The sequence below is a fragment of the Manacus vitellinus genome, unplaced genomic scaffold (genome assembly GCF_001715985.3).
Source record: "Manacus vitellinus isolate BGI_N305 unplaced genomic scaffold, ASM171598v3 scaffold_89_pilon, whole genome shotgun sequence".
NCBI lineage: Eukaryota > Metazoa > Chordata > Aves > Passeriformes > Pipridae > Manacus > Manacus vitellinus.
In genome coordinates this window covers 1,360,706-1,384,517 of record NW_021940863.1, presented here as the reverse complement: position 1 = coordinate 1,384,517, position 23,812 = coordinate 1,360,706, and the positions used below count along the sequence as shown (strand labels likewise).

At 36.0% G+C, this 23,812-nt stretch overlaps 1 protein-coding gene across 5 annotated transcripts in view; it reads left to right on the top strand.

The window, feature by feature from the left end:
- Positions 1-23,812, top strand: part of CDH18 (cadherin 18) — a 233,620-nt gene that overhangs the window by 31,103 nt on the left and 178,705 nt on the right. For 3 of the 5 annotated variants that reach the window (XM_029965024.1, XM_018085832.2, XM_029965022.1), the window contains 2 exons: positions 13,269-13,400; positions 22,665-22,741. The exons of 1 other annotated variant lie outside the window; for it this stretch is intronic. The gene's annotated coding sequence lies outside the window, so the exon portion shown is untranslated. The remainder of the gene's footprint in view (positions 1-13,268; positions 13,401-22,664; positions 22,742-23,812) is intronic. One more of the 5 variants, XM_029965023.1, reaches the window with a different exon arrangement.

Here is a 23,812-nt window from a genome sequence, read left to right as displayed (position 1 = left end):
AAATCCTGATATTCTAAATATTTTTATGTACACCTTTTCCTATACAATGCATAAATATAAATAAAGTGAAATATTTTATTTGTGTTTCAAAACAGATATATTTTCAAACTACTTCTTGTAGTACTATCAGCATTGTAGAAAGAGAAAATTGTTCCTACTTGTATGAGGAGTTATCGTGCTTCATTCTGAAGGTCAGGGAAAAGAGGGTTCGAGGGAGAGTTTATGGTACTAGCCCTGGATTACCTGAAACATATTACCAAACACAACAAAACAAGGACAAGTGCAAGAAGTATTTTAGCTGCATTCTTAAGATCATCAGTTCCTCTGCCTGAGTGTGTAACACTCCTATCTAATTTTGAAAAACCCCATCATGAATTTACTAATATTCTACTGAAAGACAGAGTAGCCAAGCTAACACTAAGTCAAAAATGGAATCTACAAGATGTGTCTTGTAGTGACAGTAGAAATTTTTAAGTGAAGAATAGATCTCAAGAAGGCCATATTTTTTCTGTGTGAATTTATTTTTAAATGTTATATACCACGCCAATTCATAAATACGAAAGGATAGCTTGTCATTATCACTTTTACCACATTGTCTCAGGCTTCTATAAGGACTGCTCATCCTTATAATATATTCACAGCCTGCAGCAAATACCCCAAAATTTGCTTTTGTTGTTGTTTAGGTTTTGTTTGGGTTTTTTGTTTTGGTTTGTTGGGGGGTTTTTTTGTGTTTGGTTTGTTGTTATTTGGGTTTTTTTAATAGATATATTTATTTGTAAAGAGTTATGCTAGCATCTAGCTCTACATCTTTTCTCAAATTTAAACAAAGTTACAGCTCGAGTATGCATTTAGTACAGTAAGTGAAGTCTTTATAGAACAACACATTTTTGTCCATAGCTGAGTCAATTATTTACTATGACTTTTAGTATATCATAGGAAGTGCATGGTTTTGTGCAAACATGTTTCCCTTCAAATCAGAACGGGTGAGTGGGAAGAGGCATAATGCCTTATAAAATTGCTATTTGAGAAAATGTGAAATGTAACACAGTAGTGAAATTGATTTGCCTCCTCAATAGATATACTAAATAATCTGTTATATTTTTGAGAGTGTTTTTGTGCTGCAGTTAACTGAGTACTTTGAACAAATGGCTTGTTCTTTTCTGCATCTTATGTGTGAAACAATTCATGGTGACACTGACACACTTTATCTTCAGAACCATCACAGAATATTATAATTCCTTTCCTACAACATTGTGGGAGTTGATGCATTCATTTAAGCAGAGCTAGAGCTATACCTTGTGCCAGATCACACATTTCACAATGTCAGCCAAGATTATTTGATAGGATAATTTTTTTTATACTAAGAATCAGTCTAAGAATATTTTGTTTCCTTTAAGTATCCGATGCATGCCTAGTCACTAATTGTGAAGATAGAAAACAGATACCTTAAGATTCTGGCATTTCTCCAGCTTGGCCACTTTTTTTGGAGCACTGAGCAGTGTGGCTGCTGATAGGATGCTCTGATTACTATCAAAATCCCAAGCTATAGCAGAGGTGCTTAACATTAATGTTAGAGTCACACGTGTAAAAAGCAGATGTTTTCTTATAACCTCTCTGAAAACTACACCTGCATCAATTTTTTATGGAAGCCAATTTTATCTCTTAGCAGAGAAGTAGTATGATTAGAAACATTCTTACAATGTTACATCTCAGTTCCAATAGGAAAAAAATACTTGAACTTTTCTTTTTCTGAGTTTATATGTTAGTAAAATGTTTGCCCACATACAAACAACTAAGTAGGTGATTGTCTTTTATTTTCCTTTGATTATTCATCTCTTAATAAGAAGAACTTTACTTTGTAGCAATAATTTTTTCTACAATGGAGTATGCATTTCCCACCTTGAATTATTACACAGCCTTTGTTCTCTTCTCTGACTTTCAGTGGTCTAACAGAAAGCAACTATTTATTTTGAAAAATAATGCACTTGCTTGTACATCACTGAAAAAAGAAGTATAACCCTGCTTCTAGTCTGTAACAAAAGGACTACTAGGTATTACAAGACTTCAATAAGGAAGACCCTTCCCAGCATAAGAGGTTTGAAATCTTATAGACAATAAGATATTTTTTTGTTGTTTTTTAATATTGCTGATTTCTTCTTTTTATTATCTCTTTTCAATGCTGTACTCTACAATTTCATGACTTTTGATTATCAAAACTTGGGAAAAGATTGTTTTAGAACAAATTGAAAACTTCTGGAAAATGTAGTTTCAGATAATTGAAATCGTTAAATGATTGATTTTTTTTTTCTTAGAATATGATGAATAAAATACATTTTCAAATATTTTGGACAAAGATATTTTAAAATAAAAAGATAACATGTTCATTTTTATAATGTAGATGTATGCAACAGTGATTTTCTATGGAATTTAAGCATTCTACAGCAAAAACATTCTAACCTGTTTTAGCCAATGGCTATGTGAGTAGAAAACAGAAGGAGTTTTGTGACTTAGAACCCATTCTCTGGAGTAATTTTCTTTTGAATGTGGTGGGAGTTACCCTTATCCTTGGTAAAATACATAGGGTCCTGCTCATGACTTTACTTTGGCAATGACTCTTTGTGGTTATTTAAGCTGCTTATGCTCAACATCTTGAAACATAGAATGGAATAAAATTTATTTCATTGCTAGTATAGCAGCCGTAAAAATTACTAGCCTATTTAAAAACTTTTCAGCTTGGTGGCATTCCATGTGAATACTTAATAATTACATAGGAAAAAAAAAATATTAGCATGAAAAAATTGAGAATCCAGGACAAATGAAGAGGAAACTAAAATCCCTTAATTTTACAGAGTTTCACAGGTATGGAAACCAAATTGTTTTAAACTCTGCCTTCATAAAGACTCAGTGCTAAAATCTTTTTTTTATTCTTAGTAAATATTGCAAAGATGAACATACTGGAAAGACAAAACCACCAATGATATAAGCATGTGCATTCCTTAGATTTTTTTTTTCATTCCTTCTAAAAATAGTATTCTTTAATTTTAGAATAGTGTTGAAGTAGAAGTAAGGATTAAGACAATTGAAAGGGTGGGTTTGAAAACTGAAACAGTTTATTATCTTGTAAGGTAGGTATGTTCTCTGTTTTATGTAGCAGTGCTTTGAGCTTCACTTCTGGATTTTGTATGTCCTTATAATTTGAATTGAATCAGAAATATTTCAAGGCAGATAAGAGTGAAAGAGAAGGTACAATACAATAAAAAAATCACAAATTATTGTTAGATGATGTTTGTGTGTGCAAAAATTCTATGTATACTGCTGAGTTATATTTTAAGTTCTTTTCAATTCAGGGAACCACAAGAATAAATATTATAGACTAATATTTGCAGATGACAGTACAGATGAATTAAAATATTTTCTTCAGCCAAGAACTGAAATTCCATCTGCTCAGCTCAATTTCATGCAAGTGCTCTGAGCTCCTTAGAGTTAGCTTAATTGAACAATTTTTTTCTTTTTTTTTTTTAAAATCAGACATAGTGTGATAAAGCTGTTGCAGGACCTATTATAGAATAAAACATCTAGGCAGATTGCCTTTTTAGTTAACAGGCAGAGAACCTTTGGCTATGTTGTGTTTTGAGTTTTACTTGTAAAATTGCTCCTTTTCCTCTGTCAACCAAGAGTAGTTTCCAAATTTTCTGGCACCAACAGGCAGTCAGCCATGATTGCTGGCATCACAGGCACAGCTGCCTTTACCCTAGACCCTTGAGGAACCGTATAACACATGATTTTTTTTGCAGATATGGAGTTTTACCCTTGTCTTCCCTCCCTCCAATCCCTATCCCCTCCTCAATCCCCCTGGAGGTATGGGCATGACTGAAAGAGAAAGCAGTGATTTTACCTGTGCAAAATCTCAAAAACTGTCCTTGTTATAGCCAAGAAATGTGTAGGACTTCAATGGCTATTTGCAGTTACAGTATATTTTCTGAATTTCAAAAGAAGTTTTCTTTGACAGTCATTGGCACAAGTTTGGGAGTCCTCTTTATCTGCATGCCTTTTTTTCTCTGATGAATCAGAGTTTATGAACCAAGTCACTTATTTTGTTCTGACGTGTGTTTTATGCTCCATTTATTTAAAAGCTGTGAGCTATTTCTTCAGAATTTGTTTGAGAGGAAAAAAAAACAAAAATCTTGCAGGAAACAGGGATGTAAACCTAATGTTATTGAAGTCAATCATAGAAATCAAACTGATTAAAGCGTGACAAGCATTTGCTCCTGGTTTTCTCCACCAACTCATAAAATTCAAATTAATTCATTTTTTCTCTTTTATAACATATTTATTATAATATTCATAGAAATATCTTGAGTGCCTTGGGAGATTTTTTGCACATAAAGAAGATGACAGAAGATCCTTCCTAAATCATACTAATCATAATGCTTAGGCATACACATACCCTGTAAACTAACTGTCCCAAAAAGTCTTTTTTCCCCTGTATTGCAGCCACCAAACCCCCAGCTGTTACCTCGGCTTCTCTGTGATTGCTCTTCCTCTTCAGTAAAGAGATGCTTGTTTCTTTTGGGAGTTCCATCACAGTAATTCTATTTAAACTACTTTGACTTAATTGATTGTCCAGAGTTTGCAGTTCCACAACTGCATCCAAACACTATGGAAATGATGGAGATATTCAAGAACTGTTTGAACAATGTCCTGTGCCATGTGCTCTAGGATGACTCTCCTTGAGCAGAGAGGTTGGACCAGATGATCCACTGTGGTCTCTTTCAAACTTACCTATTCTGTGATTCTGTGATACTGAGGCATGAAGAGGCTTATTGATCTCTTGTAGGAGCCCGAGTCCAACAGACCCTTATTTATTACCATATTTTCCATTCTTCCTGTGCTGCTATTTACATAACTATAGACAAACTGTAATACATATTTGTGAACAGAGAAAGCCAAAGGATTAGTTGCTTCCTACAAGATTATTTTATTGTACTTTAGATTTGGTATTTAAAGAAGTGAAAATCAAAAACCCCAAACCCTTCAACACACAAAGTCATAAGAGATATTTTTATAGGATGTGGTTAACACCTATCCATTTGTCATAAGGCCAATGTATTTACTGATCCTATGCTTTAATTTGTTTACTTCATTTACATTTAACACATGAAAGGTTTTTTTGAATGGCTTGAGGAGAAGACCTTGATTTATACTTGTATGAAAAGGATCCTAAGTTTTTGATTCTCTTAAAATATTAAGTCATGAGAAAGAAACCCAAACCCAACCAAACCAGAACAAAAACTCAAGGAAAAAACAAGTGAACTTTTAGTAATAATAGTATTTCAAAGGCTTTTAAATTTCAAACTAATGTGAAAACAGCTGGTATTGTTTTGTGTAATGGAGAGAAAAGAAGAAACATGGGAAAAGTCTTCCCTGCACTTAGTACGGACTGTGTGCCTCAGACTGTGTAGAACGTGCTGCTTTTGCATTAATGATTCCTACACTCTCATAGAAAGGGTCACTGCTGAAGCTGGTTAAGACTGTGTTACTCATTCAGCTTCCTGAAATGAGTAACAAAGAACAGGTTTTTAATGACATGAGGTGGTTCTCAGTGGAAGGAACCACTTTTAATCCAGGATTCTGCTTTAAAGACCTGACCCCTGGAGGAAACAGAAGGAACCTTCCCTGTCTCGAATCTTCTGATATGAAAGCTGCAGCAGGGTTCACTGTAGATCACACACTGCTGCAGTCTCAACTGAACCACTTTATCAGAACTGACTGGAAAAAGTAAATATTTTAATGTAACTTCATTTTGTTTTGAAATCTAGCTGAGATTCTTAACCAGTAACCAAGCCCTCCATCTTAAATACAGAGTGCTCCTGCATTGTCTGCTCTATTTGAGTGGAAAAAGTTAGAGAAAACCACTGAGGATAATACTCTAGGGCATAGAAAAGCATTTTATATGCAGGAATATAAATACAATCTGAAGCCAAAACCTAATTAAAATTGATGTAGAATATATAATCTATACATATAGATGGATAGAAATTTGTGCATATTTAAATATAAGTGGCTTATTAAAAAAATGTATCCTCTTTCCTTCTCTTGTGACGTTTTTCCAGTTCAATGTCTTCTGTGTTTATGTGTATATACGGCCGGGAGACAGGTGCTGCTGTTTGTAGAGAGATTCCAATTTTTGTTTAATCCAATGTTCTCTGTTCTGTGCAGCCAAATCTGAAGGACTCTTTATGCCCATTTAAGTAATCAGCTCTAATTCAAACAATAGTTGTTTATATTTATGTTTTATAAGTTTGATGAATTATTACACACATGCACGATACCTTACTTTGTCCAAATAAGCAAAAAACCCCACTCTTTTCCCTCAGTCAGTAGCATCACATTTGAGGATATTTCTCTAATAACCTCATTTCACTGCGGCTGTCACACAAATTAAAGACATATATGCTAAATGCACATAAGAAAAGCTGCAGAGAGGGGAAGGGATATCTGAAGGAGGATGTTTTTGTCTTGAACTCAGTTTTGTGAGCTAGGTTTAATAGATTAACAGAAATCTATTGTGCTGTTGTATTCTCCAATGTTGTCTTGCAGTATGGTTATTTGCTTTGCTGTTATATAGACAGGTCATAAAGAGATATCACAATGACAAAATAAATATTTTTTTCTGCTACAGGGTACAATCTGGGGGGAAAAAGTTTAAAGTAGAAAAAAATGGATTTTTTACCTCTTGAAAGAATTTTGTTGTTTTAAAGACATATATCTTATTTCTGGAATTAGGACAGCAGCAGATTATGAACTTCAACTGTTCTTAAACAACATGAGCTCTGTTGTACCTAAACTTGCCCTTAATGGTGAGCCTTGTGGACAAGCAAAAATTTTCTAACTGATACAGCTGTGATCATGCCCAAGTCTTTTCCCTGTGGAGCTTTTCTAAGTAGGGAAAATGTAATTTGTCTTTATTTATTTTTGCATGTTTCTGTGAATATGAGACCTAAAAATCAGTATTTTTACATTTTCTTTTGATGCCTTCGTTACATCTTTTAAAAAAAGAAAAAAAACAAACCACAAAGAAGTGCATGCTGGTTTAGTGAATGAGAACTTGTATTCTTACATAGGTACAATAAATTGTTAATTTTTATTTTGTAATTGAGGGTGAATCCAAAGAAGCAAATGCACAGATGCCCGAGCCTTCATAACTTGAACTCTCTGCATGGTTGTTGTATTTTGCATCTCACATTTGGGGACCTTCCTCATTATTTGAAAAATAAATATATTTCATCAAGGAATGTATGTGTGAGATAATTTTATATCCTCCTATGAGCTTGCTATTGCACACTGCTTTCTACTGCACATTTAAAGTCTCGCAAGTTATGTTCATTATAAATAGACGAGATGATCTATGGACTCTCAATAAAGTGATTGAGCTGTTTTCTTTATGGCTGTGTCTTTGGCAGATACAGTAAAAAAATGCACTGATGAACATGCAAAGTAATTTTTCTTTTATTCTTGGCTACAGTGCCAGCTTTCTTCAATCTAACTTGTAGTGATCCTTCTCTCCCTAGTTCACACTTTCCACTGAAACAATCCAGCTTTCTCAGCTGTGATCTTCATCCTTCTTATCCACTAACAATGCTCCTGAAGGTGCTGGAGAATCCCTTGGAAGATCTTAATGGAGTTCATCTATTACGTATTTAGAATGCAGAGTGAACTTGTCTATTCCAAACGTGTTAAAACTGTGGCCACACTCACTAACTTTAGTTGCAAAGTCCAGTCCACAAATTATTTGTATGGCAGCAGGTTGCAGATGCATATACAGGGGTGCTTTGTTGTCCAAGGCAAAATATAAGCAAATAGGAAGGACTGAGATTGTATGTTGCAGCCTTTACAGTTGAATGAACAGAAATTAAATATGGGGCAATTGTGTGAAGAATGGTGGAACTGATGTGTTTGTACACTTCATATAAACATTTTTTCTCTTTCGTGGCCTTTTTCCATACTGCCACTCAGTTAGTTCCTCTTGCTTCTATTTTAAAAGATGTTTTTTTGAAAAATCATTTGGTTGGTAAGCTAGTCAACTCCTCCTTAAAGTCTGTGAGAGAACAGCATTCCATAAATGCTTTTTTCCCCTATTATGTGTTCTTTCTTAAACTGCAGTTTCTGGCGCCAGGCAATATATTTCAAAATTCCAGCTTACATTTAAAAAGAAAATCATGAGAATTCTTCTTCCTTTAGCATGCAAAAAAGATCTAAAACATCATTTCATTGTTTCATATTATACTGCAGACTCAAAAACCAAATGAAAAGTCTTTTTTTTTTCCTCAAATTGACTGATAAATTTAGTGCTCAGGGTTATCAGTATTAAGCTTCTGTAAGAATTACAAAAATTTGAGGCATCAAAACAAAAATCACTGTCTTGATAAGGCATGTTTTTGTGATAAAAGGCATCATTACTTTTTAGTTAATGTGCAAAAGGACATAAAAGATAAGTTGGAAAAAATGTATGTGCACTTCTCACAGGAGAATGTTGTCTACACATGATGTGTATGAGACAGTATAAAGATACAGTGGGACATTTATTTATTGCTCATTATATTGTACTTTATTTCTTCACTTGCTTTATATAAATCCAAAGTTGTCATCCCAATTATATAGAAATTGAAAAATATTTTATTAAAAAAAAAAGAAACCAAAAAACAAACAGAAACCACACCAAAAAACTATAACCCCCTACACTTATTAATTTCTATAGCTGACCTTCTATATGACACTTGACAGGAGTAAGTGAATAAATGAAAATAGAGTGATATAATAAATTTTTAAAAGCCCGTTGATTTAGGTAAGTGATGGAAGGATTTAACAAACCGATTTACATGACATGAGTGGTTCTGCAAAACACAGCTCTTTTAGTCATATGTAGAAGCAGATATAAATGTGTCAGTTGTGTGTAACCCTATCAGACCTCTGAGTAAAATGTTAGCTGTCACATTGTATGCAAAATATGTATAAAAATTGTGGGGGTTTTGTCCACTGAGAGAGAAGAAAAAAAAATTACATGGTGTTTAATATGTGGATCTCAAAGAGTGAAACCCTCCAGTACCTGAGGTTACTGTTCCCATAGAGTTGTAGGATTAAAATGAATTGCTTGAATTGCAAAAGTGCTTTGGAAGATAGAGCAGTCTTTGAGGTGCGGGCAAGTTAATTAGCGCAGGAATAGTTCTTTTCATAAAGAATGAGCACTGTGACGTTTTGTGTTAGCAGTCACTGTAATCTTCTGGGCAAAGGAGTGGCTCAGTTGCAAAGAGCTTTGTCTTGGTGCAGTTGACAAGCCAGTAAAGAGCCATCAGTAATGATCATGGGACGGACCAGCCTGAGTTACATAGTGGAAGGCATCTGCTACAAATTGCATGCCCAAAAGAAGTAAGTAGATGAATTCTCGAACCAGCTTAAGGAAGTCTCATGACCAGGAAAATCATGGGAAATCTTAGTATCTGCTAGAAGGGCAACATAACATGTCAGAGTGCAAGCAAACCAAGATATGCCTGTTGTGTGTTAAAGACAATTTCTTGACACATGTGATCAGTGAGCCAGTTAGGTCAGATGTTCTGCACATCTGTTATTCACAGAAAAAAGAAAAAAAAACTGGCTAAAGATGTGAAGGTCACCAGTTGACTTAATTGCATTGACCACGAGACTGTAGAGTTTAAAATTCTGGGAAAAAAAAAATGACCAAGACATGGACTTGAGGAGAAAAATAGAAACACATGGACTTGAGGAGAAAAAACTGTCTTGTTCAGGGATCTTTGTGGCTTGATCCTGTAGGAGTCTGATCTGGAGAAAAAGAGGGCCCAGGTGAGCTGGTTAACCTTCAAGGACAACCTCATCAGTTAGAGTGGTCTATGCCAGTATGCAGATAGCCACATAGCTATTGCAGAAGACCATAAGGGGTGAACATCAGAATCTTGACTGAAGATAAGCAAAACCATAATGTACACAGAAGATAGAAGCTGAGATGAGCTTCCTGGTTATTTCCTACAGAGGATTGTCTAAGCATGTAGAGGTAAGGTTAGAAAACTGTAGCTCAGTTGGATAAAGAACTATAAAAGAAATAAGATTAGCTTTTGTGAGTACATGCAGCAAAAGGCAGCCTAGGGAAACTGGGCCCATTGCTCAGTGGGGCAGAGGATCTAATGACAAAGGACGTGGAAAAGGTCAAGCTGACAGAAACCTCATGAATTTCAACAAAGGCAAATGCTAAGTTTTGTGTCTAGCTTGGAATAATTCACTATGCAGCAGCATGGGCTTAGTGCCAGCAGGATAGAAAGCATCTTTGCAGAGGTCATGGGCAGGTCTTGGTAAAGAAAGCTATGCAAGGAAAGCCAACTACGTTCTGCAGAATATTAGCAAGAAAGAAGCCAGCAGGCTAAGGGAAGTAATTTTCCCCCACTATTAAGCACTTATGAGACAGCATCTGGAGTATTGTGTCCGGTTTGAGTACCTCATGACATAAAAGACACTGATGTCTTTGATATCTTGGAGTGAACTCCCTGAGGAGCTACTGAGATGTTGAGGGGATTGGAGGAGTTGATGATTGAGCAGAGGTTAAGAGAGCTGGGTTTCCTTAGCCTTAAGAAGATAAGGCTACAGGGAGATCTTAGTGCTCCCTTCAGCCACTTAATGAGAGAACACAGAGAAGATGGAGATGGATTCTTAGGGGTGCATGACACTATAGCAAAATTCAGTGGGTACGGGGTGATAAATGAGAAATTCTGGTCAGAAGAACATGAATATAATGACAGTCAAATACTGCAACAGGATTCCCAGTATGGTGTGTAATCTCCACCTTGAAGATATACTAAACTGGACTGGACAAGTCCCTGAATAACCTGATCTTCTTGTCCTTGCTTTGAGCAGAGGTCCTAGCCAAACTAAGTAATTCTACTGTTCTATAATCACTGCTTAAAATAAGATAAATCATTAAAACCAAACCAAAACAAAGAGGCATGAGTATAAAATAAATATTTATAGTACTTAACCTTTAATCTTAAAGTTTCCTTTATTGTTTGAATGTACAGCTTTCCTGTATTTCTGAGAAACTAAGTAGGAACTCAGAAATGTGACATTGCCAGTTAATTTCTGGCAGAAATGACAAAAGGTGTATGGGAAAGCTCTTGTTTGGTGCTCCTGAGTTTTCCCTTATGACTTCCAGAAAAGTATTCAGAAGTGTCACAGATAAGCATTGTAGATGCTTCCAACTTTATTTGAATTGAACTCTACTGTCAAAAAAATCAACTTTTCATTATTTATGATGGGTCCACAAAGAAATGGAAGGAAGACTGATCATACAGTGCTGGGTTTGTGACCATATTTTGATTTTTCACACAGCTGCTAAAAGATCCGTAGAGCTTTTCGTAGGACAAATGTTTTTGTTACATAAGAACATAATTCAGTGAAAACTATTTTCCACATTTTTATTAAAAATATTTATTACTTTATTGGAATTAGAACCAGGACTTTAATATCACTTTGTCATTTCACTGCACTATTTAAATGGAAAGAAATTACCCCACAAAAATATTCCTGGTTAACTTGAAAACAAATTTGCAGTAAGCATTCTTAGTGATTAATATTTCTAGTAGTAGAAGCATATTATGCTCTTAGTAGAAATAATCTGAATATCTAAGAATATAAATACATAAACTCCCAGTGGTCATTTAAGGCTGACTTGGATTTTAAAGGAGGGGTTGAGGGGGTTTTTTTGTTGATCTGGTTTCCTTTTTTTTTTTTGAATTGAGAAATGTACTCTCATCTGGACAAAATATTCTAATGCTGTTAATTTGACAAGAATTCTGATTATACTCTATTTGGTCTCCAGCCCTTCACTGTTATGCAAATTAAGCTTATTTTCTTTTGCTATGTGTGAAGTACATGAGCAGCCATACATACTTACATTGTGTCAGTAAAGGAGTAGAAATATTATTTATGATGACTAAAAGAGAGTTTTTACAGAAATTTATTGATAATTCTTGGTACTGAAGTAATGGAGACATAAATTTTTATGCATTGTTAACAGCAACTTCAATAGCATCTTGATAAACCTCAGAGGCTTGACTGGCAAAACTGTCAAAATTATAGCCGAGAACATGTTGATAGCTGTGATGTTGTTGTTTTCTACCTAGAGATGGACTGAAGGAGGTGGCCCTTCTCTGGGATTTATTGTAAGACTTTGCTGCAGGACAGAGGATCAGAGTGTAACTATAATTTTACTTCCCATTAGCTGTCATTCAAAAAAATCTGTTGGGAAGATGTCCTATTCACAGATTTCTTTATAAAACAATCTAAAATTACATATTTGAGCATATTCAGTTGACAGTTACATAAAAGTAATGATACAGTGGAGAGGAAATAAATAGTTTGAGGCCAATGAAACTTAGTTCCATGAGCGAATGGAAATTTTCTTCGAACATGCCCTCCGTGGGATGAATATAATTTAAACATAGATGAAACAAGAAATAGTCTTATAATTATACATATTAAAGGGCTATTCTAACAGTATGGAGCACGTGATAATTATTTTTTACAGTTTTATTCTTACGTATTCTTCAGTTTTCAGTTTGCACTGTTTTGCTTAAAGCATTTGCAAGCAAATGACTTTCAGATATGACAGTCAGGGTGTGGTGTACCTGAGAATCCCTTAATAACTTCTTACAAAGTGGTTATTTCACAAATGCTAAACTTGATTGATTGACTCAACTACTCTGCAGTAATCATCAGGGGTGGGGGACCGAGGGGGGTGGGGAGGCGTTACTCAGTTGTTGGGAGGATTTTGAACTTGGCAGGTGATTTTCTGATTGAGCTAGAGTCAGTTTCTTCCTGCGTAAACTAGTGGCCTCTCTGACTTTTGTAAGAAGAATGTGAAATTCTTTTGTCGAGCAGTTTCAGTCTCAGATGCAAAAATCTGGCTATACAATTCGAGCAATTATCTTTGAGTTATACTGAAAGATGGATATGTCTGGCTCTGAAAGGGATGTAAGCTGGGGGAAAGGAATGGTTTTCTGGATCAGAGAGAATTACATTTCTGATAGAAACAGGGAAGCCTTGTGAGGGAAATTTAGATTAAATTTGTTTACTCTCTTAAGCTATAAGGCTAAACCCTGAGTTTTAACATAGAATATATGATAATTTTGGGTGATCTTTATGGAAAGACCCACCTCCACTGTGAGAGAAGCTGGATCAAGTTCTGTGTGTTCTATTTTGTTCAGGCTTGCGGGTAAACTGCTGATGGAGTTAAAATACTCTGAAGAGAAGTAACAGCCTCTGCCTGTTAACTTACAAATCAACAGAAGAATTGTGCATTGCTAGACAATATAAAGCTAAATGAGTACTTTTTTCAGGTTAGTGTTTTTATTATTTTCTTTCTTTTTTCCTTTTTTTTTTAATGTGTACATTAATTATTAGGGGTTCCTATGTCATATTAGGGGTGTCTAACGGTCACTGAAGAACACCATGTCAAGTCACTGAAACATCTTTCTTGCAGATCTTTATTTTTCATGTGGTTTTAGGACTGTGGAAAACACTGAACAATGAGTGGAAATCAGAGTTTGATGGAAAATCAAACTGTAAAATAATACGACAAAAAATTAAAGCAGGACTCAGAGAACATAACCTCATTAATGACTAATTGTGTTTAGTAAACTATCCCTTTTAGTTACTGTTGTGAGTTAATTATCCTTGCAGATGTTCTTTTCTAGTAAACAGGAAAGCATTTTTTAGCTTTACCTTATGTAACCTTTTTAAAAAAATATTTTCTTCCTACTATGTGGACAAAAAAAGATGATATTTAATTATTGGATATCAGGTGAACATTTTTGTAGGAACACTTCTCTCAACAGAACAATTATGCACTTGAGATTGAAAAAAGTTTAGAAAGGCAGTTTTGACTATGTCCATTAAAAAGTCTTCATTTACCTTTTCCTGAATTCTTTGAAATAAATCTTGTTTTAAGAAAAGTAGAGGTTAAAGTAAAAAAATAATATTTGCAGCTGATTCAAATAATTACTGCCATTTATAATTCTAGTATTTACTATAAAACATCCAAACGTCAAACCTCAATGCAAAATCCATCATGGTTATACTCCTATAGTGCTAGGGGTTTAAATGTGTACCTGAAAATCTTACTGTGTCCCAGAGATCCCTCAAGGTCATCACCAGTCACCAGGAGATGCTCCTGCTTCCACTGGCCCTGAGGTATCAACTTCATGTATCCATCCTCCACTGCACCCTCAAAAAGGCAAAGAAATCTGGTTCCGGGGGTTCTTTTTAGGCTGTTCCAGGATCCAGTGTATAGATTTTAAACACACTTAGGTAAGACCTGCCTTGTTATCCAGTTGCCACTAATAAAACTCAACTAAAACCAAGTTACAGTAAAATTCAAGTACTAGCACTCTAGTCTATAACATTCAAAACAGACTAGACTATGCAGTTTAAAATATTTTTAGGCTAAAATGAGAGGTGTTGCAGTTATCCTTGTTGCACCAGCCTTGCATCAAATTATCTATTCCTCACTCATTGAGTTGAGTTATATCTATGCTGTCAAGATGGCAGTCAAGCTTATACTCTCTCCACTTGTCTTAAACCTCAAATTACACTTGCTCAGAAGGTTTTGTAAGATAATTTATAAAGCACACTTGGTGGCCTCTTACATTTCACTGTACAAGGTCTTTTGTTATGTGTTAATATTCTATAACAACCTGTACTTTAAACTGTTTTATACAAAGATCTCCATAGAATAACTGAATGGTAACATTTGACTGAGTCCAGATGTATTGCATGGCGAGATCACCCATCTATAATTTTTTCCCCTCCCTAGACATAATGTGGAAGGAAACTAACAGGAACACAGGAAACAGCAGCAAGTGTTCATGATATATGAAAATTTGTAAAAAAACTGATAAAGAAATTACTCGTTTGTGCTTCTTTATTGGCATTACTGCTGAGAACTCCTGCTGAACAGTGTTAAAATGTTTATTTCTGAAGAACTTAAATGGAGAAATTGAAGCACTTTGGGTGTAATAATGTTTAACTGTACTGTTAATATCAGAACTGTTCATCTATCTCTTTGTTGGTACAACATTTTCTTGAAGCTCTAACATCTGTGACACAGGGAAATCATTCAGTTCAGCCATATAGTCTATTTTTCACTAAAGGTTTGCATCATAAGAGCAATATAGATGACTTTACCTGTGGAAAATTCTCTGGATTTCCCTGTTAGGCTACACATTTAGATTACAATTTCTGTATCAAGAGAACACATATTCTCAGTCCCTAAACTGAGCATCACTGTCTCTTGAAGGGTAAAGCTAATTCATGACATTACATGAAACATTATATTCATTAGCATTCATTGCCAGAGGGGTTCTGGCTGCTTGAAGACTTTCAACATGTGACAAAAAACTCAGAGAAAAACAGAAACCAAGATTACTTGCTGTCTTTGAATTCAAGCAAGACAACAGTTGACTGTACAAGAGACCATCCAGCAGTCAGTTGCAATGCATACATCACTGCTTCAGTGAATTGGGCCCTAAATATTTTTTCTGTGAATGATCTGTCATTTGTCTGAACATCTACCTCCTCAGTTGCAGGACTTGATGGGGTTTTTTTTAGCTCTCTACCCATTTCTCCTGCCTCTTGACGTCCTACTTGAGTGGAAGCACAACCATCTGGCGCATCTGCTGCTCACCCCACCCTTCCCTGGTTTTATATCATCTGCAACCTTCTGAAGAGTGGACTCTGTCTCATTTTAAGAGCATTAATGAAAATGCAAATAGTACTGGCCCCAGTATTGACAACTGGGGTATAGCATTAGGCTCCAGTGTTAGATGCTCCATCACCATCTCAGTGACTGGGGTGAGGTTGACCAACCTGTAGTTTTTTGGATTTTTCTTCTTGTCCCTCTTGAAGGTAGGAGTGAAATTTGCTTTCTTCCAGTCTTCAGGAACCTCTTCGAATTGGCATGCAATGACATCAGTCGGCTCCCTCAGTACTCATGGGTACTTTCTACCAGGCTTCGTGGGCTTATGTATGTCCAGGTTATTTAAAACTTCCCTGATCTGATTCTCGTCCACCAAGGATGTCTTCCTTACTCCAGGATTTGCCAATGGCCCAAAGGGCCTGTGATTCCCAAAGGCCAGCTTTTCAAATAAAGACTGAGGTGAAGAAGACATTGAGTATCTCAAGTGAAAACACTTAATCAGAAACATGTTTGGCTTGATTCATTTGATAGAGAGCTTTTGTAGACTTTTGCCTGAATTCCTGTTAGTGTGTTGTAGATCCTAGCTTTTCCAGACATCGTAGGCGTTATACCCATGGAGCTGAGAGTCTGCCTACAGCATGTGTTCATGCCTCAGTGTCATAGCAGAAGGCACCAAAGTACTGCTGAGTTTAAGGATTCCTGAGCTTCTGTATGTGGAATGCAACCACAGCCTTGAGGTTATGGGAGGTTACAGTGCATTTTCCCTGGATTTTTTTTTACCCCTGGCTCTGAGAGTTTAGAAATACTGATGTCAGATGGTAGCTAATTTTATTTGCTCTATTTTCATGGTGACTAAACAATGCTGAAAAGAGAGTTAAGTGACTTACTTAACTTGTAAGTGGCTTAGTTATTTCCCCTACTTCTTGAAATTTAATCAATCATGTTGTGTGTAATTATTTAGTTAATGTTGATTACACGTAGACCTCAGATATGGTTTTCTAAAACCTGTTACAAATCCACTCACTAAATAGGCTCCCTGAAATTATTTATATTTATTCTTTTATACTTTAAATCTTCTTTCTTTTTCCCCAGTCAGCGTAGGGAGAAAAGTTGTCACACTAAAAGCCTGATTTTGTTCTGCTCTTGTATGTGCAATCCATTTGCTCAGTGGGATTCCAGCTAAGTATAGAAAAAAGAACATCACACTGGGGAATGCATGCACCTAACAGAGACCTGAAAGCTTCCAACCTTAAGCTTTGCTAATGGTAAATTATCTTAGTGATCTTACTCTGCTCTATCTCAGGCAAGATTAAGAGAAAAGCAAAAAAAATGGCCTTGCTTACTTCAAACTTAATTGATAATATCTGTCCGGTTATTTTAAATTGTTATTTGCATCTTGTGTTTGCTTCAAGATACAGAAGGCAGTGTTGAACTTTACTTCTTTTATTGATCTGCCAGGAGCTTTTTTTGTTGACACAGTTGGAATATGAGTTAAAACATAACTCGTTACTCTGCTCAGAGGTGCGTAGCAGATCACAAAATTTAGTGCTGTGTGTTCTGTTCCAAACAATAAGCTTTAGCCTGTTTCTGCTGTAAACCCACTGCAAATACTGGAGCCATGCAAGGAATGAAGCCTCTCACAGTTCAAGTAAAGGCTTTGATTGTGACCTGTTTTGTTTAGCGCTTGGTCAAAAGTTGTACTAAATTATTTCAGCCACTTGTTTTTTTTTCTTTAATCATAAGTGAAAGGAATAACTGCATACAGTGTTTGTTTCTCCCTATTAATAATAACTATTGCACAGTGGCAGAGGTGACTTTAGAAATAATTTAAATAACCATTTCAGAAACAGCATTTGAGCACTTTAATTTGGTTCCCAGAAGTTGTTTCCTAAAGGTTTCCTCTGTCGGTCACAGAGAGGACTGCTTTCCTTAGCAAGCACTGAAAATACTTCTGTTAGTTAAACTTTATTCTTTTTTTCCTGTGCCCATATTTTATAAATATTTTAGATATCCAAAGAATCATTTAGGGTCATTCTGTTAGCAAAGACTATCATTATGTGTATTGTAACTGGATTTGTGATGGCACACTGTAATTTTCTACAGAACAATTGGGAAAATATTAGTAGTGATACGAAACAGACTAACTATTTCTTCATTAGGAACTACAAAAATTGTAACATTATGAAGGACATCTGTAGGAATACAGAGCATTGAGCAGCTTCTGAGATACTGTACGTGCACGGTTTCAAATAAAGTAATTGGTTTCTGAAATCACTTAATAAGCTTTTTATTTCTGCCCAAAAATAAAGTTTACACTGGTAAAACTAAGCCCTTTCTGGAGTTAAATTTCTAGTTTTAATTATGGTATCAGTAAACTCTTGCACAACAAAGAAAGGGTGCAGGATGAGCAAGGCAAGCTAGAGAAGTGATAAAAAAAAGTGAAGTTAATGGGTTGTTCTGATAAATAGACACACTGTATTTGATGTTACAACAGTGTCTAGTAGAAATTGTGGAGCATATTTCCATTTTAGAAAGAATAGATGAATCACAGACCTCAAGACAAAAAATCTGCAGGAATTACCCTAAGGTTTATAACCAAAGTTATAAACTCGTATCTCTTGCTGATGAATGTTTCTGCATTTAATTTAAATAAGTGTAGTTGCAGGAAGTGATGGAATGTGTTGTGCTTTGTTTTGCTAGAGCTCAAGAACATAAATACATTATTTCTTTTTAATTATTACTATTTTTACAATTCTAGATCGCTTTTTAAAAAAAAGAATTCTAGATAAACCTTATGGTATTTTTTACTGAACAGCTGAAAGAAGAGCAGATTATGCAGTGTAAAAATTGTTTATTAATATTCATTCAAGCCCTTTTATTGCAAAAGATACACAACACTATTTGGAATATAGAAGGTAACAGACATGGAGAGGTTCACGGCTGAGGTTCATCCACTGGAGATTGAGTGTTAAGAGCTTGGTACTATTGGGTAGATTGTTTAGCTCACTCTGTTTTCATCATTTGGTGATAAAAAGTAAGCAAAAAATATAAAAACTCTGAAGAGAGCCTTTTCAGACTGTTCTTTTACAGTTTAGCATTCAGCCAATTTATCTTGGCCTTCTAAATCCATTGAGCTGATCTAATGTCTTCCTGCTCCAGACACTACTGATCTCCTTGATAAATCATTATTTTTTCATTTCCTGAACCAGTTCCTTAGCTAATTGTTTCCGTAAGGGTAAACAGTTGCTTCCGCAGTGATCATAGAATCATCAACTCATAGAATGGGTTGGGTTGGAAGGGACCTTTAAAACTCATCTAGTGCAACTTCTATGCAGTGAACTAGGACATCTTCAACTATATGATTCCTCAAGCCCCATCCAACCTGACCTTGAATGTTTCCAGGGATGGGGCATCCACAACCCCTCTGGGCAACCTTTTCCAGTGTTTCACCATTTCATTGTAAAAAACTTCTTCCTTATATCCAGTTGGAATCTACACTCCTTCAGTTTGAAACCCTGACCCCTTGTCCTATTTCAACAGGCCCTACTAAAAAGTTTGTTCCCATCTTTCTTATAATCACCATTTATGTACTATGAAAGAAAGGAGTCTTGTAAGAGCTCTCACTTCTGCTTTTCCCTGTGTTCTAATGGCAAAACTGGGTGGTAGCCCCATGTCCTTACTTTGCTTCTTCTGCTTTTCTATTGGCGGTTTGCAATTTCCTTTACCTTTATCTCTCCAGGAGTTCTCAAAAAGAGGACAGGAAAGTGCTTTGCCCTTTCTATTCCTTGACATTTCTTCTCAGGTCTCTTCTGCAATTTTGTAGAAATAATATTTTTCATGGAGTAGCTTTGGGAACCAGAGCATGCAATAACCACACTGGTGTTCTCGTTTGTGCCCTTCCAGCATTGTCTCCTGACTCCAACTCTGTTTTCATTCTGCAGGACTTGAGCACACACAGAAATGCCAAGTAAAACACCTGTACTGGCAGGTGTCATTCTGGAGATAAGATGACATTAATTTGAAATAGGTGAGGAAGGGAGATTAATTAAGCACTCGATTAAGTACTCTATCATCAGAAAATGAGCTTTTTTTTTTTGACAGGATCTCTCATCTCCAACTTGATGTTTCCTGCAGTGCAAGAATGAAAATGTTAATAACAGAAATTTGAACTAAATTTCCCTCTGTAACAAAAATAAATAAAAAATAAATTTTCTTGATAAAATTTTAATTGTAGTATTGGTAAGTTAAAAAATAATACTAGGTGGATTTTTTTTTCTAGGGAATAAGAAAGGAAAAAGCTGTAAGAAGTAAGTTGATGGTAAGGTGCTTGGAATGCATTGGGTATTAGAAAAACCTGGTTTTTATTCTGCTACAGCTATCTAGTGGTGCTTCTGCAGGTTGGTTGGAGTCACAGGGAATTTGGGGGTGAGGCAACTGCAAGAGGACCACTCTACTCATTGATACAGGTTTTCATTTCTGTATTGGCTGAGTATTGCCAGAGGTGTAAGACCCCAAGTTCTTAAGCTACGAGCTCATCAGAGGGGTTTACTTTAAAAATATACAAGGCTCCAACAATATTTGCCCTCTGGACATACTAGAAGAGCCTTCGGTTCTTTTAACACCTTAAGAGAGAGCACAAAGGAGAAGATGCTGCACATGTTTTCTCAGGAAGTACTTTACTGGTAAACTTTAGAAAATAAGGAACTTGACTCAAATTTAAAGGGTAACGTTCAACCAAAATAAAGCATTCCACAAAACAACATGTTGCTTTAGCAATTTAACACCATTTAGCAAAATCCAACCCATTCATTCTCAAGTTACTCAAAATAATAAGAAAGGAGATTAAGAGAAGTAAAGAAAGAGAGAGAAAAAGAGAAAAATTATAGCTACCACTAGAGAGTCCTGTGCAAGTCCAGCTTCCACATGACCAAATGGTAGGGTTGAAATGAAGACAGAGAACACATCTTGCTGCTTTTATTTGCTTTGACCCCCCTGTGTCCACCCCCCCCAGGCAGGACTTCCAGTGTGCCAGCCGGTCTGGGGCTGGGTCAGGGGCTCTGAGCTGTGGTGTGGGCAATGCTCCCGGGATGCTGTTCACAGACAGTTGCTCCAGGGCTGCCCAAGGAGGCTCAGAGGGGCTGCAGTTTGAGACAGGGCATCACCTCACCTCCATGAAATTTGACCCGTCCCTTTCCCCCCCACACACACTTTAGTTAGTCCGAGTCAGTAATTTAATGTCTCACAGCTGGGCAAGGTGTGCCAAGGAGGAGCACGATACACTTGCATTTTTGGTATAGTGTGTATATTCACATGTGCCGCATCTGCAGTGGCCCTGCTCATGGACATGATCAGCACCACAGGCTCAGGGGAGAGGCCATCCACTGCCAGCAGGGGTGATGCCCCAGGCCCATAGGACAGAACTCCGTTCCCCTGCAGTGATTCAACCCTGGGCTCCTCCTGCAAGGTTGCAGCCCTGTTCATGGTTTTACACTTAGTTCGTTAGCACAGGCCTCACTGATCCCTCAGTCAGTCTCTTTGACTTTCTCCACATCTAAACCCAATAAGCAATTGTTAGCACACTGCTTCTGGTCTCCTGCCCAGAAGGCCTTGCAAGGATGGGAAGTTAGTAGCAGCTCATCTATGCTTCTGTGCGTAGCTGAGCTAGTAGAGTGGACAGATGTTGTTCAGACCTCATTTTATCTGAGCACTGCTCTCAAGTAGATTTTACCCCATGATATTTGGCATGCCTCACTTTTCTGTTTGTAACATGGAGATAATGGCCACTTTTCATTCAGGCAATGCTTCTCTCCAGAAATATATTTTTAGTACATTTTCACCTATGCAATACAGGGGCTGTCTCCTAGCAGTGTGTAAGGAGTGGGTGTGTGTAGCGCAATAGAGCTCTTCATGTAATCTCTCAGCATCACCAGCAGCTGCTATGAATAGAAAAACATTTTGTAACTTGTGGTGGTCATTTAAAATCTGTGCCTGGTGTTGACAAGAGGTATGAGAATGCTGTTGACTTTTAGAAAGCAAACTGTTCCTATTTCATGTTTTAGTCATGATGGGTTTTACATACTTTGTGAAACAGTGGTGACATCTCTAATATTCATTAGGCTTGAAAAGACTATTTAATGTTCTGTTATCTGCTGTCTTATGAATGAGGCTTACTGTAAATTGTAGGTGCTTCATCACACTAGTTTTATAGGAATAATTCCAGAACATTTTGTTTGTGATAGAATTACCATTATTAATAATTCAGTTGAATAGCCAGTGCTAACACTGCATTGCTTACTGGTACCTATGGGGAATGTTAGATAATCAGTGGCTATCCTCTACTTTGGAAAATATGTTTCTTACAGTTGTCTTCTTTTCAATTACATTTTCTCCAATGGATATTTGCAGCTTTTGTATTAAAAAATAGATAAATAAAAGCTTCTTCAAAGTAGCTTATTTCTGTATAAAGGGGAAAACATTTGTATTTGCAAATTAAATGAAATTGATACTAGTATGGTGGTAGACACAAACCGTGACTAATCCTTTAATACAGTAGACCAATGGAGAAGGCATTAGAAAAAATTAATTCATTGTTGAAATATTGATGGTTCACAGTTTGGTAAAAAGACAGAGACTTGAGATATTTTTATATTTATTTATATAATTTTAATATTATTGTTTCTGGTTTTTTTTCTTTCTTATTGTCTAAATATGTTAATTCTATGCATGCCACAGTATTCTTGTGAAGGATTTTCATGTTCAGAGGTCCTTGCTAGGTGTTATGAGAAAAAGTTTGTGTTAATACCACTGTTACACTTCTCTCTGAAAGAGATTTTTTTAGTAAAATACCCTCTCCCTCATTTCCTTGAATTCTGACATGTGTGGGTTTTTTGGTTTTGTTTCCCATCAGCTAAAAAGGCAGTTGATTTGATTTGTCAAGTCATTTGGAAAAGGAGGAGTGGAGAAGTGCCCTATAACCACTGAAGAGTAAGTGCCTGTTTTACCTGCTATTTTAGCCACAGAAGTAAGTAGGATACACAGATGGATTGGTATGAAACTTTTATAATACCAAGAGGCATACAAAAATGTGCACACACGGAAGTATAACTGTTCTGAAATACTTCAAAAAGAAAACCAAGAGATCTGCTTGGAAGTAATTATGGATCAGGTCATGAACAGTGTTGAGGTATACAATGTAAATTATTGAAAGCCAAAATTGAGAAGTACCTTAAGTGAAATTCTGTTAAATTGATTCAGATACTGAGTAGCTTTAAATATTCAATATAGAAAGTCTCTAAAATTAGAAAATGCAGTTTGGATGTGTGCACACAACTCTGCCCTTGAAAACTAGGAACTAATTGAATAAAGACATGGATGTCAACTGTATTTGCATGCTATTAAAAACACCGCTCTGTTTTATACTGAAGATGACTGTCAGCTTTGTTTGCAGCATGCTTGTCTGTTAATTCTAATGCTTTTTTGATTCACGTCAAACTAAAATTTCATTTTCAAAACGCAGGTGTTAACTGCTTTCAGTTTCTCCCCAGCAGAAAATATCTGTGTAGCAGAAAGCACTATATAATAATGAATCTTACGGAATAGATTTGGATATGAGAAGCTAAGCTGGAATAATAAAGTATTAAGCTTGGACTTTGAAGTGTTTAGACACATTCGCAAGTGTATTAAGCATTTAAGCTGTTGTTTGAGGACAGTCATATAAGAAAAATATTTAAACTCTGCACTTAATATACAACACTTTAAAAATTTTGCTGCTTCAACAAATTAGTTTAAAATGAAATTTTTACTTTTCTTACAATTGAAAATATTAAAGGAGCTGAGGGTGAAGTTCATAATACTAGGTTGTACTTTTGTTAGCTTAGGAATTATGAACATAGCTTTAATATACTGTAGTGTCTTTTGTTCATACACAAGTGTGGGGTAGGAGAGCACCATTAGATCTCCCTGACACTGGGACAAACTGCTCTCTGCATACTTTGGAATACACAGAATATTGATCCTTTTAGAGCAGCAAACAGCAGGGTTGGGAAGCAAAAGAAT